Raw genomic sequence first — 19,046 nt, forward strand, 5'->3', positions numbered from 1 at the left:
TCCCAAAGGTCACCAAGGAATTGTCTAAAGATCAATACCCAGTTTTTGGTCCTCATTCTTCCCCATGGTATTGATGTTCCATTCAATGGGATCCATCTCTCCTGTGGCAGTGCACAGCCCTCATGTCCCACCTCTCTGTCTGGTCCTGTGTCCCTGTTGACCACTCCCCTTCTTTATACCACCTCCGTAAGAATATATATGTCAAGATTCAGTTCCTGACACCTCAGTATTCCATTAATTCTTTTTCCTTTGTTAATCACATACCCTTCCTCAAATTTATTGTTGCTTCATTTTGAAAACCTGTTCAAAATCTCACTCTCTCTATATATGATTATCTGACCAGATTCCTATAGGATATTGTCCTCCTCTAGGTCTTCTTAGAGAGTTGATATACCTAAAATTAAATTCCTCATCCTTGTGGATTCTCTATTTCTGTTAACAGTATAACTTCTCTATTAATAAATCATTTAAGGACTAGTTTAAGAATCATGCCCAATTCCTCCATCTCCTTCACTCCCATGTTTAATCAATCTCCAAATCAGTGCTTCTTTCTAAATATTTATGCATTCTCCTTTCCTCTTTGTTTATTTTATTCCCACTAATGTCACCTGTCCTTTTTCTGATAAATCACCCCTTTATTCACTCTTTAATGAATATGTATGAGTGTCTACTCTGTGCTGGGTCTTGTGCTACCAACTAGGTAAACAAAAACAGATACAGACTGACCTTGATCCAGCATTATTTATAGTCTGGTAGAAGACACAAGGATTGCTCAAGAAAACACCAAGGAATATATTCAAATTTGTAGTTAACAAATTGGAATTAGTACCCTGAAAGAAAGGCTGAATGTTCTTTCTGATTTGAGGATGCTAACCCAAAACAAGGGAGGTTGGGGGGAGAAATAATAGAATCCATTGGATTAGACAAGAGATGGGGGAGGGAATAGGAAAGGCAGTAGAATTAATCTGACATAACTTTCCTCGCCTTGTATTTGAATACACAACCAGGGGAACTCTGCATCGTGTACAATCACAAGAATGGGATCCTAAATAGAATAAGTTATACTATGATTATGTATCATTTGCCAAAATACATTCTGCTGTCATGTATACCTAAAAATAACAAATAAAAACATGAGAGAGAGGGAGGGGGGAGAAACACCATTAATACAGGACGGGAAGTGTGAGTAGAAAGTTGACTAGAAAAATGGAGGGGCCCGCTCAAAGGAGAAAGAAATAACCTCCCAGCACAACAATATTCAGACTATTTGGTCAGAAGGAACATAGGAGATGTTCAAAATCACTGGGAGAGGTCAATGAGGCTGGAGTTGAGAGGAAGAGAGGCAAGATGAGCTGGAGAAGGAGAAGGGACAGATGGCATCAAGCCTGACTGATCATAGACTAAGATTAGCAAGGAGCACATGAAGAGTTCTCGCTGCTGCCCACATTGATTGAAGCAATGGCTTCCTGCCTAAAATTCTGGTTTTATTTAATCCAATCTGTACTTCACATCATCACAAGAGTTTTCCCAGGATAATCCAGCAACCCATCTCTCTAGATTTACCTTCTAACACCATCTTATGCGATTATACACCACAACCCACTGATCTGCCCTTTGGTTCCAGGGTGGCCTGGGGCTTTCCTGACTGACTCTGCCCCACTCCTCTTCTGGTTCAATGGTGTCGACTGACCCTGTGGATGTCATGCCCTCTAACCATTGAGGGGATCATTTAGAGCTATATTTCTAGGATCATAAAAGCTCTTGACCACCCTAATTTAAAATGGCTGTCCATGTTCTCAAAAACCATGATAGGTGCCATTTACATACTGCAATAGCCTGACTTTAGAGCTAGGAAGTCTTGGCTTGAATCACTTAATTCTAGAAGGTTCCATTATCTAATCTATAAAATGGATAAAATCACTGCACTTACATAGTGGTTGGAGAATTAAGCCAAAATATATTTCTGAAGTATCTAAGAGTTCCTGACACATAGTGAATGCTGAATACTTGTTATTCTCCTGCCCCCTTCACCTTCTCTTACTTTTCTAAGGAAATGGTAGGCTTTTAAAAGAAAGGGGCCATGAGCTAAATATTTATCTTTATATTTCTACACTTAAGCACAGTGCCTGACGCAATGTGTATCCAAACAATAATGGTGAAAGATTTAAGATGATGAATGGATGCTAAATAATGTTAAAGAACAATTTAATCAAGTGATTAAATTTTTTCCCCTTTATGAGAAAAATCTCATAAAGGGGAAAAAATTCGATCATCTCAATAGATACAAAATAGACAAAATTTAATTTTATCTTGAAAAGCATTTTATCAAGAAATATTATGTTCTTAATTCAAAAAGCATACTCACCAAAATATAGTATTAGAAGCAACATCATATTTGATCATAAAACCTTAAAAGCAATTATATCAAAGTAAGGAATAAGACAAGGACATGTGTTTCAGCATTTTCATTCAGTACTAGAAATCCTAATCAATGAAATAAGGATTAGAAAAAGAAATGTACAAAATGAAAAAGAAATTTATAACACTGCCCTACTGACAGAGGATAGAGTTCTCTATGGAAAATCTACATTGAAAATTAATATCAATAAAATTAATTATTATCATTATTAGAAGCAAAAGCAATATATAAAAATCAACAGTATATCCACAATAAATATTATTCAGCCTTAAAAAACAGTGTACTAATAACATTCTTCAACATGGAAACCTTTAAAAATTATGCTAAGTGAAAGAAGTCAGTCACAAAACACTATACAGTGTCATTCCTTTCAAGTGAAAGTTCAGAATAAAGAAATATAGAGACAGAAATTACTGTAGGCAGGGAGGGACAGAAGGATGAGGGAAAGCTAAAGGATATTGATGTTTTTCTTAAAGTAATGAACTTATTCTAAAATTCACTGTGTGGGATTAGGGTGTAGCCCATCGGTAGAATCCATGCTTGACCTGTACAAGGCCTGACTTCCATCATCAGCACCAAAATAAATATATAAATAAAAATAAAAGGCACCATGAAGATTATTGCACATATTTTTGAATATTCTAAACTAATAACCACTGCTTTATACATTTAAATGGGTAAATTGTAAGATATGCAGATAAAACTGTCAAAAATCAATCAATGCCTACAAATAAGTAATAATTAGAAAACAATCACAAAAATTCCATTTAAAAAAATCAACAAAAACCGTACAAAGTCTGGAAAACATAAATATTGTGTAAAAACCTTTACTGATAAAATTACAATAATGAAGTAAGAAAATATCTCAGTAAATGGAGAAATAAAACATGTTTGTGGATGGAAGACTGAATGTTGAAATGATATCAGTTTTTCCTATATAAATCTGTACAAGGAATATGATTCCACTCAAATATTTATTTGATTCACATGGACAGGAACAGGCCCAAAAGTAACCAAGTACTCCTGAAGTAGAAAAAATTCAGTGAGAGCCAGGCACCGTGGCATACACCTATAATCCCAGCAGCTCGGGCACCTGAGGCAGGAGGATCATGAGTTCAAAGCCAGCCTCAGCAAAAGCGAGGCACTAAGAAACTCAGTGAGACCCTGTCTCTAAATGAAATACAAAATAGGGCTGGGGCTGGGGGTCAGTGGTCCAGTGCCCCTGAGTTAAACCCCAGTACTGCCCCTCCCACCAAAAAAGAAAAGAAAAATACAGTGAGAGACAGACCTGCTCCCCCAGAGGTCAAGATTTGTTATGAAGTAGACCTATTAAGACAGAGTGTTTTAGTAAGAGATGGACAAATAAACCAAAAGGACAAAGTAGAGTTCTGAAACCAACTCACATATAAACCAAAACTTATTAAAGGAGAGAAATGACCTTACAGAGTCAGACCGAAAATATAACAAACGGTCATGATACAATTGAGTATTCACAAAATTACATCTCCCCCTGCCACCAAATGAATGACGTAGAAATTCCAAATGAATTACATAATATTTTAAAGAAAACTTCATGAATTTTAGAACAGAATCAGGAGGAATTTTTTTGTAATCACAGAATAGAGATTTTCTTTATGCAAGACAAAAAAGCATTAACTTTATACTTAAAAATTACAAAGTTTTATTAATTTTTTAAAATAATCAGTGAAAGATTAATATCCAGAAAACATGAAATGCTTACAAAATTTAATATGAAAAACCAAACCTAATAGAAAAGATAATTAAAAGAAACAATGTGAAATTTACTGAAGAAAAAACAAATAACCAATATACTTCTGACAAACGCTCAAGCCTGTCCATATCAAACCTTCTCAAGGATTCAGAGGATCAGGAACTCTCATAAATCACTGGTGAGAATGTAAATTGGTATAACCCTTTATGGATTAAAATATAAACATGTAATAAAATTGAGGACATGCATTTTCCAGTACCCAGCAAAACTCCTTCTAGGTATATATGTCTAAGAAAGACCAGAACACAGGTGCCCAACGAGAATTATGACAAAAACTTGTATCGTTATTTATAAGAGCAAAAGTAAATAAAATGTATAGCAGAATGAATAGTTACAATTCAGTATCTATAGAAGTTAAAGTGTATTAAAAATAACTGGGCGCCATGGTACAAGCCCAGTTATTTTTTGAAGCAGTTCTGGAGAGTAAGGCAGGAGGATCACGAGTTCAAAGCCAGCCTCAGCAATTTAGTGAGGCACTAAGCAACTCAGGTAGATCTTGTCTCCAAAAAAAAAAGACAAAAAAGTTCTAGGGATGTGGCTCAGTGATTAAATGTCCCTGAGTTCAATCCCTGGCCCACACTCACACACACACACACACACACACACACACACACACACACAAAGGTATTAAAATATATAAATTTCAAAAACAATTTAGTTATTCATCAACTAAAATTGTTATTAGTTGTTGGAGCAAAAAATAAAATATTAAAAAATCACCTCCTGAATGACTTATACAGTTTAATGCCAGTTCTAAACATGAAAAAATACTATAATTTAAGACACATAAGTTTGTAGCAAAAGTATGTCAACATGCATAAAAATGACAATCAGAAGTCTAAAGAAGTGGCTCTTCTGGTGGAGCTAGGGAAGAAACTAGTAGAGGATGGTGACCAGAATTACATGGAGTTCCTTGGAGGAGCCAATTATTTCTAAAATGTTTTGCAAAATATAGCAAAATTTAAGATTTTAAAACTGGGCCAAGTGCCAGGCTGCACACATAATTCAGGAGGCTAAGGCAGGAGGATCACATCTTTGAGGTCGGCTTCAGTAACTCAGCGAGACCCTGTCTCAAAACAAAAAAAATCAAAAGGGTATTGAACCCCTATTCAATCCTCAACTTAAAAAAAATGGTGGTGAATATAAAGAATTCTTATAACTATTCTCTATTCATTTATATGTTTGAAATATTTAACAATTCAAAAGAGAAATAAAAGCCTAAGTTTTAACAAACACACTAAACAAAGGGTTAATTAATTAAAGCCTCCTACAAATAAAGTACAAAAAATTCACCATTGATAAATTAAAAACATGAATAGTGAATTCACAGAAATTTAAATATTAATAGTTAGAAAACATCTTTAACCCATTGTCAAATATACACAACTTAAAAATAAATATATATCTTGCACATAAGATTATCAAAATAATTTTTTCTTGATAATAGTCAATATTGATAAAGGTATGATTCCATGAGGTCATATGCTAGTATAAGAGCATAAATTGCTAAAAATATTCAGAAAAACTATTTGGCAGTTTGTATTAAAATGTCCATAACTTCCTACCTTGTAACTAAATGAACATCTAGATACCTATCAGAAACAAAAACAGGAATATAATAAAGATTTGTGTTCAGAGATGTTACATACACATCCAATCACAACAGAATAATTCCATAAACTCTTAAGATTAGGATTTATCCATAAGAGAAATTGTTGCATAGTCATTCATTTAAGATGATATTTCTAGAGAATTTTTAAAGCTATTGAAAAACACATGTGATGTAGTGTTAAGGCAGAATAGATTGTAGACCTATTTTACAGTGTTACACACCATGAAGATACACATAAGGGCCCTCCTTACCCCGTATTCATTACCTAAGACTCCAGAGTTGCAAGATTTCATGAAATAAGGAAGGGGACTTTGGAAGCTGCAAAAATCGCATTCAAAGCCACTAGCCAATGAGAATCTGGAGAGGAAAATCAGTACAAAATTGGAGTGAGCCAACAAAGATGTCACAATGAGCCATGCAAAGAGAATGGTCTGACTATTCAAGTTTTAGAAGTCATTGAGGAAACTGATGAACTCTTCAAACATTTTTTATATAATGTGTCTCTTTATAAGTACTATTAAAAAATCAAATGTAAAGCTTTCATTTTCTATGAAAAAAATTTCCTCCTACTCCAACCTGAATCATTATTTGACTTTTTTTTTCTAGGAATTGGTGTCAAATTTCAAGCACCATTTAAATTTTATTTGAAAGACCTGTAAGAAGATTATGCTTATAATAAAATTGTGCTCGTAATTTTTATTAAATTTTCAAGATAAAATCACAATCTTTTTAATTAATTCTGAAATTTGATTCCCTATTCAATTTAACTAACAATGACTTGCTGCCTATTACATATAAAAAGTAAAGAGTAGAACAACACTGTCTAGTAGATATTTAATGTTATCAACTTGTGTAATTTGAAATTTTCCAGGAGTCACATTTAAAAAATCTTTGAAAGATAGGTGAAACTAATTTTAATAATATATTTAACACAACTGCCTCAAATATAATTTCAACATTTAGTAAATATAAAAATTACTAATGAGAAATTCTACTAAATCTTAATCCAGTCCATATCTTATACTTCCTAGATCTCAAGCTACACCACATATAACTCAGATCTAGAGGAAAATGTACCAAAATGCTTAAAAAAATTCATACAAAATGGTTATGTATGAATAGAAGGGTTGAGTGTAAGAAATTATTTCATACTTAAAGTTATTTCAATTTTTGACCTTTAAGTAGCCTACATTTTTGGCTTTCTTTTTTTACTTATAAAGATTAATGTTTTGTACTATAGCTCATTTATGTCTTCAATATTTAAATAGTACATTGCTTTTTTTTTTTTTTTTTTTGAGACCAGTTTTGCTAAATTGCTCAGGCTGGTCTCAAACTTATGATCCTGCCTCAGCCTCCCAAGTCACTGGGATTACCAGTGCACACCAGCTTTGTCTTTTTCTCTTTATGTCCTTTGCTGGTTGCATTTCATTTCCTGCTTGGACTTTACTAGTTTTTTCAGCAAATTATTTCCATTTTTTCCACCCTTTTCACTGGTAGTCTGGCAAACTTTCTACCTCTGAGATCATCTGAAAGTATCTCTTGGCCCTGCCAAGTTAGCTTAATGTTCTACCCTTCCCTACTTTCTGGGTATTGAAAACATTTTCATTTATGTTACTGGCACCATAGTCTTGTCTTATGGAACAAACAGTTCTTTGTCTTAATATATACATAATGCTTCTTAGGGGATCTTTAAGCCCCCGGAAACCACTTGGTTGATAGTCGTCCCTTTTCCCTATAGGTTTCCTCCCTTCTATTCATCAGCACCATACATTTTTATGATATGTAAACATACGATCACTTTTAACTAGATTGCCAAGTTTAAACTCAGTCACTTCCTAAGCATGAGTATCACACCCAAAGCATGTTTCACTGCACTGGCTTGCTCTATCACTTTCCATAAAGGCCTATTTCTCCTAAGAGAGCTGGAGAATTGATTTTACAACACTTCCATGTCATCTTTCAAAGCAGATGTAAGCAGAAATTGTTGGGCTGACATTATTGCATCCAGTAGTCAAGAGCTGTGGGTAATTTGTTCAAAGAAAACTGTGCAGTTTGGTCAAGGGATCCTCTGTGTATCATTTTCTGGAAGCTAATTGCCAAATTATACCTTTCTAATATCCTTAAAGTCCCTTAGTTGGTTCAGAACAGAATTGTCAGTATATGATATAATCTAACTAATTTTGAAATCTCTGGACAGTAGGTAAATGCTACTCATTACTGTAAGGAATTAAATTCTCAGAAAGTAAAAGAGCTCAATTAGTAGAACTGAGCTGAAAAGAAAAAAATTAAGAGGTGGTCAGGGGTGTTCATGGAGCAAATTACCGAGTCCTCACATTTTACCAAAGTGACCCAGTTCAGTGGATCTCTATGGATCCTGAAAGTAAGTAATCCTTGTCATCTGCCCAGGAACCCTCTCAGGCCACCCTCAGGAAACTAGAGGCTGTGTGGTTTATGGGAATGGAGGGCTATGAAAATAGCTTTTAAATGTAGAGTAGAAAAGTCAAATAGAACCATCACTAAGATTTGGAGTGCAATGAATTAATGATCATTTATAGTTGATAAGCATGGTGGGGAAATAAGGTGAAAGTTAGAGACTCATTTATATTCTGCACTTCTCTGTGGGGTTTGAAAGGGACTGGAAGGCTCTCTGAGAACAGTGTCATTTACATACTTGCTATGGAGGTACAGAAAGAGGTGAGGGGGGGAAAGGAGAAAAAAAGAACTGGGAGGAAAATAGGGAAAGAAGGTGGAAGGAAGAAAGGGAGGGAGGAAGAAATTTTATTAAAGTGTGCTTCATTTGTTGAATAGGTTTTCACAAGGTGAGGGGAAATGAGACAATTCAATAAACTGAAAAAGGATGTGAATAATTGTGATGGCTTGCACTAAGTGCATAGGAGGGCCAGGAGACCACAGCAGTGACCCACCTCTGCAAAGAAAAAGCTCCGCCCTCCACGCGCTCACCCTATAGTGAGGCAGAAATCCACACCAGGATGAAGCCCTAACCCTAACAGGTGCCCTCTGAACAAGCCACTGGAGGAGCCTCAGCACGTGGAGTCGACTCCAGAGTTCATCTGTGGCTTTCCAGAGCTGTCTTTATGAGTTCCTGTTCCAGTAGTCTCTAGCTATTCCCAAGATTTGCTCTGTCTTTTCTTGAACTTTTTAAAGACTAGATCAGAGCTGCTAGGAATGACCCAAACCAGAAAGGAGTGTTTAGGGAGAATGTCTTCCACTGCCTAAATAAATGTCACCTATTTCTATATGAATTACTTGTAGCAGGTCACTGTCTTCTCAAGGAGGAGAGATGTTGTAGGTTAAGGGAAACTTTACATGTCTGTGGCCAAACAAAAAAGAAGCATTCAGGAGGAAGCCCAGGGAACCCAGGCTTGGGACAAGAGCCAGTTCCTAGCTCTATGCTATCAAATTGATCCACCTTTCACATCTCCAGGGATGACAGCAACACTGACATCACAGTAGGCATTGATGATGAAACATGATTCCTGAAAATTCTGGAAACATCTAATGAACGTTCACTAGCACTTACAAAACTATGAAAGAGAACATCTGGATAGGTGAGAGCACAGATTGCTTAGACAGCTGAGAAAATAAGTTTAGATTAAGTGAGCCAGATACAAGGATTCTTCCTGAGAGATCTCTAGAGATAAAGGATTAGACTCAAAGTTGGAAGGCAACATTCAGGCCAATTAAACTACCCAACTAACCAGATTCTGCCCTTAACTTGTGCAACTCATAATCAAGTTGAGCCTAAATTCTATATGCTGCCTGTGAGAGAATCCCAACCAGTGAACCCCAGGAGACATCCTGAAATCTATGATGGTTGTCCTGAGCTGTAGGGGCTACATTTCTGAAGCCATAAACATGGGAGGGAGAGGTGGCTGCAAGGGCAAGGAGCTGTGGCTTGCAGACATCTGGCCACAGTTCTACCACACCCTCATCTCCATCCTGTCTGAAACCGCACCCCTGGGGCCGGCCTGAAGCCGAGCCAGACTCCACACAATGGGGGTGCAAAGTGCTGCCTTTCCCTAGACATTCACTAAGGGAAACTCAGTGTTTCTTTTTGGGTCACATCCTGAGTTTCTTTTCCCCTTTGTTAATTTTGTGACATACCTTGTTGACTCTTTCCAGCACACATAATAAAGCTGTGAGGAGATAAATGAGGTGCTTAATTGACCAGCAGGGCTACAGAACTGAGCTAAAATGGGCCCTTTCCATCTCACTCCTGGCAAATCCTAGGCCTGCCAGCTTCTCCCTCATATTTATGTTTTCTTCTGTCAACTAAATGCCAATAGAGACACATGGACTCAAAGTCATACCTCAGTTTTGCAAATAGTATTGGTAAGTTAGACCAGGCCAAAAATAAAATGAACAATATTGAATATTTATGTAACAAGTTTAAGTTTACAAAATGTTTTATACTCATTGCTTCATTTGATACTGAAAGCCACCCTGTGAGCCTGTGGTAGTCAGCTTCCAAGTCACGCCAAATGACTCTCACCTCCTAGTACCTATGCCCTTCTAAGGCTACTCCCACACTGAGTAGGGCTGGCTTGTGCAGCCCATAGAGTAATGCAGAAATGATGGAGTGTGGCCTCCAATATTAGGTCATAAAAAACATTGTGGCCTTCACCTCATTCTCCCTTGAGTTACTCTCTCTGGGAATATAGTTGCCATCCCATGAGGAAGTTCAACAGCCCAGGGGAGAAAGATGCATGATGAACTATGGCTTCCTAATGGCAGTGGATCCTCCCATCCCTAGCAAGCCTTCAGATAACTGCAGTCATTCCCAACATCTTTTTAAAATAATGTCTTTATTGAAATATAATTCAGAAACCATATGATTCACTCGCTTAAAGAGTACCATGTAGTGGTTTTTAGTATATTCACAGATATGCACAGTTATCCCCATAGTCAAATTTAGAACATTTTCTTCAAGATAAAAGGAAACCCCATACTCTGTAGATATCACCTCCTTATTTCCTCAGCTCCCCCATACCTAAGCAACCACTAAATTACTTCTAGGTTGTCTTCATAGATTTGCCTTTTATGGACATTTCATATAGATTTGTATAATTTATGTTTTCAAAGTTCACCCACATTGTAGCATGTAACAGAATTTGATTACACTTTATTGCTGAATAACATTCCGATGTACTGATATACATTTTTCTTATTCACTCATCTGTTCATGGACGTTAAGGTCATTTCCAACTTTGGGCTATTATGAATACTGCTGCTATAAACAGTCATATTCAACTTTTTATATAGATATAGCTTTTAACTTCTCTTGGAGGTATACTTAGGAATGGAATGCTGTGTCATAAAGTAACTCTATGTTTAAACATTTGTAGAAATTCCAGACTGTTTTCCAAAGTGGCTGGAACCCTTTACATCCCCACTGGGAGTATATGAGGGTTTTGATTGCTCCACACACCCACCAACACTTGTTATGTTTGACTTTTTGACTCTAGCCATCCTGGGTGGGTATGAGTGACATCTCATTGTGGTTTGGGTTTGTATTTTCCTAGTGATTAATGATGTTGAACATCTTTTCATGTGTTATTGCTCATTTGTATATAGTCTTTGGAGAAATGTCTATTCAGATCCTTTGGCCATTTTTAACCAAGTTATTTATTTTTTTACTAAGTGTTCTTTATATATTTAAGATACATATCTTTTATCACATATATGATTTGAAAATACTTTATTCCATTCTGTAGATTTTACTTTTAAAATATTATTTGAAACAAAAAACACTTTAATTTTAAGGAAGTCCAATTTGCCTATTTTTTTTCTTTTGTGGTTCATGTTTACTGCCAAATTTAAGGTCATGAAAATTACCTCTATTTTCTTCTACTAGTCTTATAGTTTTAATCTTTACATTTAGGCCCTTGATTCACTTTGAATTAACTTTTGCTCATGGTAAGACTCCAATTTCATTATTTGCATGTGGATACCCAGTGGTTCCAGCACCATTTGCTGAAAAGACTCTCTTTCTCCCATTGGATATGCTGGCACCCTTGTTAAAACTCAATTGAGGGGCTGTAGTTGTGGCTCATTGATAGCGTGCTTGCCTAGCATGCATGATGCACTGGGTTCAATTCTCAATACCACATACAAATAAATAAAATAAAGGTCTATCAGCAAGTAAAAAATAATAAAAATAAATAAGATTTTTAAAAATCAATTGACCATAGACAAATGGGTTTATTTCTGAACTCTTTATTCTATTTTATCAGTCTACGCATCAATCATTATGTCAGTACTCCATTGTCTTGAATACTGCTGTTTTAGTGAGTTTTGAAATCAGAAAGTATGTGACTCCTCCAACTTTGTTCTTGATTTTCAAGATTGTTTTAGCTATTCTGAACCCTTGCAATTTCAAATGAATTTTAGAGCCAGCTGAGATGTTAACAGGTATTTAGTTGAATCTGTAGGTCAGTTTTGGTAATACATCTTAACACTACTAAGCCTTCTGATCCATGAACATGGGAGGGGATAATTTCCATTTATTTGAATCTTTTTTATTTCTTTCAACATTTTTTGTATTTTCTTATATATTGTGTATTTTGTATTTTGGGATATTTTGTACAATAAATTTATGTGTATTGATTTTGTGTCCTGCAATCTTGTTGAACTCATTTATTGATTCCAATAATTTTTTGGTGGATTTCTTAAGATTTTCTGTACACAAGACTATGTCATCTTTGAACAGAGATGGTTTCATTTCTTTTTCTCCAGTGTTACTGGATTTTATTTCTTTCTCTTGCCTAATTACCCTGGATAGAACTTCTGGTACAATGCTGAATAAAAGAGGCAAGAACAACATTCTTGTCTAGTTTCTGATCTTCAGAAAAAACATCCAATCTTTCATCACTAACATGATATTAGCTCTAGGAATTTTTTAATAGATATCCTTTGCTATACTTCCATTCCTGGTTTGTTCTGTGTTTGTATCATGTAAGTGTGTGGAATTTGTTGATTGTTTTTTATGTATCTGTTGAGATGATAATGGGATTGATGTTGTTGTTGTTGTTGTTCTGTTAATATATTATACTACATTAATTGATTAGCCTTATCTTGACTGTGGCCTTATGAGTGATCCCAAGCTAGAACCAACCAGCTAATCTTCTCCCTCATTCTCAACCTACAGAAACTGTATGACATAATGCATGCTTGTTCTTTTTAAGCTGCTGAATTTTAGGGTGATTTGTTATACAGCAATAGCTATGTAATATGGTAATGTTATGACTTCTTTATGGATAACAAAACCCAGCTTTCGAGTGTTTACTCCTCTCCTAAGCCTGCTCTAGGTTAGAGTCAATAATTTAACTGATTTGAACCAGATATTTTGAATTAATGAGAAGATTGTCTCCACAGTTTCTACTATATTTAATAACAGTCCACATTTACTGCAGATTGTAGTCTTTTTGGTTGATGGGACAGGTGGTTCACTGCACAGGGGCAAGTGGCTGAAGGAGAAAATTGGCTTCTGATTCTCCCTACAAAGCAGAGCATCTTGGCTCAGGGATGCATCTTCCCAGGGGGAAAAAAAAAACTTGGTAATTTTTCAAATGTGCTCAAAAGACTGATCGCCAAACCATATGCTGAGTTGATTCTCCCCAATGGAAGTACCTCTTCAATAAAATAATATAACCAGAAAAGTGTCAACCAGAGAATATTAGTCAATGGGACTGATCTCAGATAGATTTTTACTATGACAAGATTCATTCTCACCACCTTTATTTTCTCTACCATCCCACCTCCAATAGCCTGATTACTAGGATCTTGCTCTTAGGAAGGAGAAAAGTATGGGAAAGACCTCAGTTTGAGTGTCTCCTATGTGCTAATTCATGAAAGAACACCTTACATACTCAGTATCATTTAATATTCATGAGTTTGGGAGGCAGGTATTATTAGACTTATTTTGCAGATAAGGAGCCCACCAAGAGAGGACAAATAACTTGTCCAAGTCCCACAGATGATGAATGGTGAAACTCAGGTTCATCAGATTCCAGATCTAATGTTCTTCCCTTGGCACCTTGCTGTTCCATTTTACTAACAATCCATAGGGGGTGCCTCCCTCACCTTGCCTAGAATAGTAGCATGCTCACAGAGAACTCCTGCTATACAAAGAGCATTCAAGACCCAAATAAAGGGCTGGGGATGTGGCTCAAGTGGTAGCGCACTCGCCTGGCATGCGTGCAGCCTAGGTTCGATCCTCAGCACCACATACAAACAAAGATGTTGTATCCACCAAAAACTGAAAAATAAATATTAAAAATTTTTTTTAAAAAGACCCAAATAAATTCATCTAAAATGTTGGGCTGTTGAGTCTTGAATTATAGGATTACCTGGATGTTAAGAACCCCCAACAACCTTCAAAACACACATATAAATGACCTTCTAGGCTTAAGACTAACTATCCATGGATACTGTCAGACAATCTACTGAAGTACTTGTCCTGGATCTGAGAGGTTGGCTCACTTTCTAACTCTGAGATGGAAGAAAATATATGCTGCTAACCATGTTTTAGAAGCTGTCATATATGTTGGCATACAATTATAATATTTTCTTAATATATTTTTAGCATCTGTAAGGTTATTTTGATAGCTCCCTTTCCATCAATATTAATTTTTGTTCTTGCTTTTTTTCTTGATTAGACTTGTTTGATTTTTATCAAATTTTAACTGTAATATTTCTTCTCTTTTTCATATATTTCTGCTCCTACTCTCATTTTGCCTTCCTATTACATAGTTGGAAAATAATTTGATTGTTACTCTAGCTTCTTTCTGATACAAGTACTTTAAGTTACAAGTGAACATCTGGGTATTATTTCATCCCAGAAATCCCGATATTTTAAGCTTTTATTATCACTTATTTCAAAGCACTTTATATTTACTTTTCTGGTGCTTTCTTCCTTGATTTCTGAGATATTTATAAATGTGCCATTTAATTTTGAAATAATTGGCTTGTGGGGGTGGGGTTCTATATATCTAAAGGTGACTGATTTCTAATGTAATAAATTTGAAATCTGCATGATTTCAAATTTTAAAAAAGTAATGGAAATGTTTTTTACCTTTATTGCATTGGTATATACATGTCAAAACTGATCAAGTTGCATACTTAAAATATGTGCATTTTATTGTAATTCAGTCTTATCTTAACAAAGCTATGGGGGGGGAGGAAAGATGTGCTCTAGTTTGGCTATGCAGTATTCCCCCGTGGCCCACGTATTAAAGGTTTGGTCCCATGGGGGGGCCATTGGAAGGTTGTGGAAGCTTTAAGAGCTGGGTCCTAGTGGGAGGTCTTCAGGTATATCCTTGAAGGGGATTGTGGGATCCAATCTCTTCCTCTCTTTTTCACTTGCTAGCTGTTATTGTTGGGATCCTGAATGTCTTCCAAAGGTCTGTGTGTTAAAAACTTGATCATCAGCCTGTGGCGCTAGTGGGAGGTGGTAGAACTGTTAGGAGGTAGGCCTAGTGGGAAGAAGTTAAGTCATCGAGAACATGCCCTCGAGTAGCTACTGAGACCGTGGTCCCTTCCTGTCTCACACTCTTTTGCTTCCCAACACTAAGAAATGAACAGCTTTCTCCACCATGTGCTCCCACTAGGATGTGCCACCTTGCCACAAACTCAAATGTAACAGGGCCAACTGATCAAGGACTGAAGGCTCTGAAACTGTGAGCCAAAGTAAACCTTTTCTCTTTATCAGTCATTGCTTTCACCTAACAGATAACTAACACACTAATCATGAGGCAAGTAGTCTTCATCTCCCACATGCCTCTACCATGACATGCTACTTCATCAAAAGCCTAAAAGCAACAGGAAAAACCAATCATGGACTGAAACTTTCAAGACTGTGAGCCAAAAAAAAAAAAAAACTTTACTCTTTATAAGTTGATTATCTCAGATATAAGTTTTAGCTGACCAATACAATGTACTGATACAGGAAGGCAGACATTCATTTATCCCTTCAACCCATTCAGTATTGGTTGGGTACTAAGTTCAGGTATGTGCCAAGCCCAGAAGACACATCATTAAACATGGTAGGTAAGTTCTCTGACTGCATGGAACTTAGAAGATAATAAAGCTCCTTAAATTTGCCTTTCCCCTTTACACAAACATACACACACACACACACACACACACACACACACACACACACACACAGCACATGGATCCTGAGGCAGGAAAGAAACTACACATATATCTCTCATTAGAACCTCTACAGTGGAAGGCTCTATTGACCTGGCTGAGCTTGGTGGTTTAAAAGCAAGTAGAGGCTAGGAAAGGTAAAGTGGAAACTTTACTCACCTTCTCAGGTCAGTGGCCAGAACATGTGCACAGATGCCTCCAGGAAGCACTTAGGGGCCGATTCTTCGAAAAGGCTGGGACCATTGTTCCCCCTGACCTTACGTAAAGAGGAGGATATGACTGGGAAAAAGAGCATGGAGAAGAGATGGCCCTTAGGAACACTTGGCTTTAAAATCTGGAATGTCTGCTTCTTATTGCCACAATTTCCCCAGGGAATCTCAGAAAGTGGCAGGGTTTGGGTTCATTTCAGAACAACATGTAGAAAGAACTGATAGGCCACCCACAACCTTATGTGAACCTAAAATGTCTGCAAAATTGAGCAACAGAGTTCAACAGAACAGCCCTTTCTTTGCAGGCTTTTGGTGCCAAGACCCTTCTGGCCCAGTTGTAACTGAGTAAATACAGAAGCCAAGAAAATTAAATGGAGTTTAGGGAACTCCATCCTAGTGTGCTGCAAGCTGAGGACAGAAATGCTTGGATTGAAGAAAGCGGGGTGTGGGCTTGTTTGCTTTAGGGTCCATCCCTCTCTACAGAACCTTGGCTAGTGATGCAGGGTCAAGCTGGCTTCAGGCTTCTAGAAGAGACCAAAGTTCAAATGATATATTCAAAAACCTCACCATTTACAGTGCATCCTAGGGTGAGTATTAGTTGACAGCTCCCTTGTAAGAATAGTTTCAGAATTTCTAACCACGAAAACTGGTTAGGAAAAAAAAGTTTGAAATCTTGCCAAAGAAACAGAAGCACGTGTCCCGATAAGATAGTAATATGGGCAGTCTCAAGGGCTACTGAATAGTGCAAAGAAAAGACCAGAGTGCAGGAATCAAGGCCCTGCCCTTCGGCCACAGCAGCTCACTTCCCTTCTCCATAAACTGGAATCTGTAGAAGATCTAATGTAGGGGAAAAAATAGAAGAACTTGATTAGACAACAGATGGACAGATAATGATGATGATAGGTGGGGGAGAGAGAGATGAATAGATAGGTAGATAATAGGCAGACAGATTTGTAAAATATGAAAACATGAAGCATTCTAGTGGGGTAGGAAGAATGCATTGGGGTCAAAAAAATGGTTTTTAAGTCATACTACCACTAGTCCTGATGCGATCATAACCTGAAAGTCTCTTTATTATTTTTTTTATCTGATGAGTGAGCTAAACAATGTCTAAAAACTTCTAGTTCCAACATTATTTGATTCTCTGATTGTGAGGAAGCTTCAGAAAGAAGCTACAGTTGCCTTCAATGTGCTTAGTACCTACCCTCATCTCCTCTTCATGGGAAAATGGGGTTTATATGGAGAGAAAGCTGAGATGTTAAGACATCTTCATGCTTAGAAGACTCCTGTAACCAATTGCAGAAAGAAATTCATAGATGAAATCGGCACTTGTGTTCCAAAGAGGACTACGCTGAGCTCTAAGCCATAATCATAACCCAAGAGCGGTGATGATAAAAGCATAGTTACCACACACTCACGATGGGTCAGACATGAGGCCCAGTATTTTGCATGTATTGACTCATTTAATTTCCCCCAATAATCATATGAAATTGGAACAATTATCATTCCCATTTTACAGATGAGGAAACTAAGTTAGCTCAAGAAGGGTTAAGTGACTTATCCAAAATCATGTTGCTGCTAATATCAGAAAAAGCCTTGTGCTCTTAACTGCTATGCTGTGATTAATATGGAGGCCCTGCTGATTTTAAAAGTCACGAGGAAAAGGAGATGCTATAAAAGCAATTAAATGCATTGCCCAACATACAGTAGTAATTCAATGAGAACAGGAAGCTAGAGGGAGGCCTCAGAGATACTGAGGCACACATGTGAAGGCTGGCCACACATACTAAGTGGCTCCCAGGGACAGAGGAGAAAGAGACTGAAAAATAGCTCCCTAAAGAAATGATGAAATCAGTCACTGGCAGCAGGAAGGAAAGATAAACAGACAATTTCTTATAAACAGGGTGAGGAAGGCATGTGGGCAAGGAAGCTGCCAGAAACTCATGCCAAGTGTCCAAGAGTCTGTCTGCATTGCTTCATGGTTATAGGACTATTTGAATTGATCTCGTATACTGTTAAATTCTGACAAAGGGTCAGTTCTAGGTCAAGTGAGCTGAGAGAATCCTCTGCCTCCACCTGCTGCAGCAATTTTTCCTTTATATTTGTGCCGTTTCCTTATGCAAGGGGAAAATGACAAGGGACATGAGCTAGTATTCGGATATTTTTCTCCCTAGAACACATGACTACATCTCATACATTCCTCTTTACTGTTGACCCACACGCAGCCTTTGCCTTCTTAACCAGGATTTCTGGAATCCCTGTATTTCCTTCCACTCCTCCGTCCATGAGGTTAACTGCTTTGGAAACACTTTACATCTCACTTCTTTCCTCCTTAAGCAGTAATGGTTGCCTGCCAAGCCACAACGACACAACACTGTTCCTCCAAAAAGACTCAGGAAGGCTGGTCTTACAGGACAGAGAGAAAGAGGTGGCGAAGAAGGGCCACCTGAGAGCTGAAGCCAACCAGGAGCACACGGCTAGCCCGCTGCCTGCCATTGTGAAGGACTCAACTCATATTTGCTGAAAGGAAGAAAGGAAAGAAGGAAGTGGGAGAAAGAAGGAGAATTATTTTGGTTGATGATTCTATCTGATCTAAGGATTTGGAGACCTCCAGACCACACTCAGGGCCTGCCAACAGCCATTGAATTTTTTTATAAAGTGAGTCATATGGTACATTCGGTGAAGGGCCTTGAAGGCCGCTCTGCTAGGTTTTGTTTTTTCAGCCCTAAGTCTTTTAAAGTTAGTAGGCCCACTGAGTGGTCCTACTAACTCTCCTGCTTTATTTCCCTCAGCTCCCAGTGGGGATCTTCTACCCCAATGAAGTCACCTTGTCTGACCTTC

At 37.2% G+C, this 19,046-nt stretch overlaps 1 long non-coding RNA gene across 1 annotated transcript in view; it reads right to left on the bottom strand.

The window, feature by feature from the left end:
* The window catches only part of LOC144364923 (uncharacterized), a 31,841-nt gene extending 15,426 nt beyond the window's left edge, over window positions 1–16,415 (bottom strand). Inside the window, exon 1 of the long non-coding RNA XR_013423069.1 lies at window positions 16,156–16,415. This is a non-coding gene — a long non-coding RNA (uncharacterized LOC144364923). The remainder of the gene's footprint in view (window positions 1–16,155) is intronic.
* Between the last annotated feature and the right edge of the window lie 2,631 nt (window positions 16,416–19,046).

Source organism: Ictidomys tridecemlineatus, chromosome 6, assembly GCF_052094955.1.
Source record: "Ictidomys tridecemlineatus isolate mIctTri1 chromosome 6, mIctTri1.hap1, whole genome shotgun sequence".
In the NCBI taxonomy this organism is placed as follows: Eukaryota; Metazoa; Chordata; class Mammalia; order Rodentia; family Sciuridae; genus Ictidomys; species Ictidomys tridecemlineatus.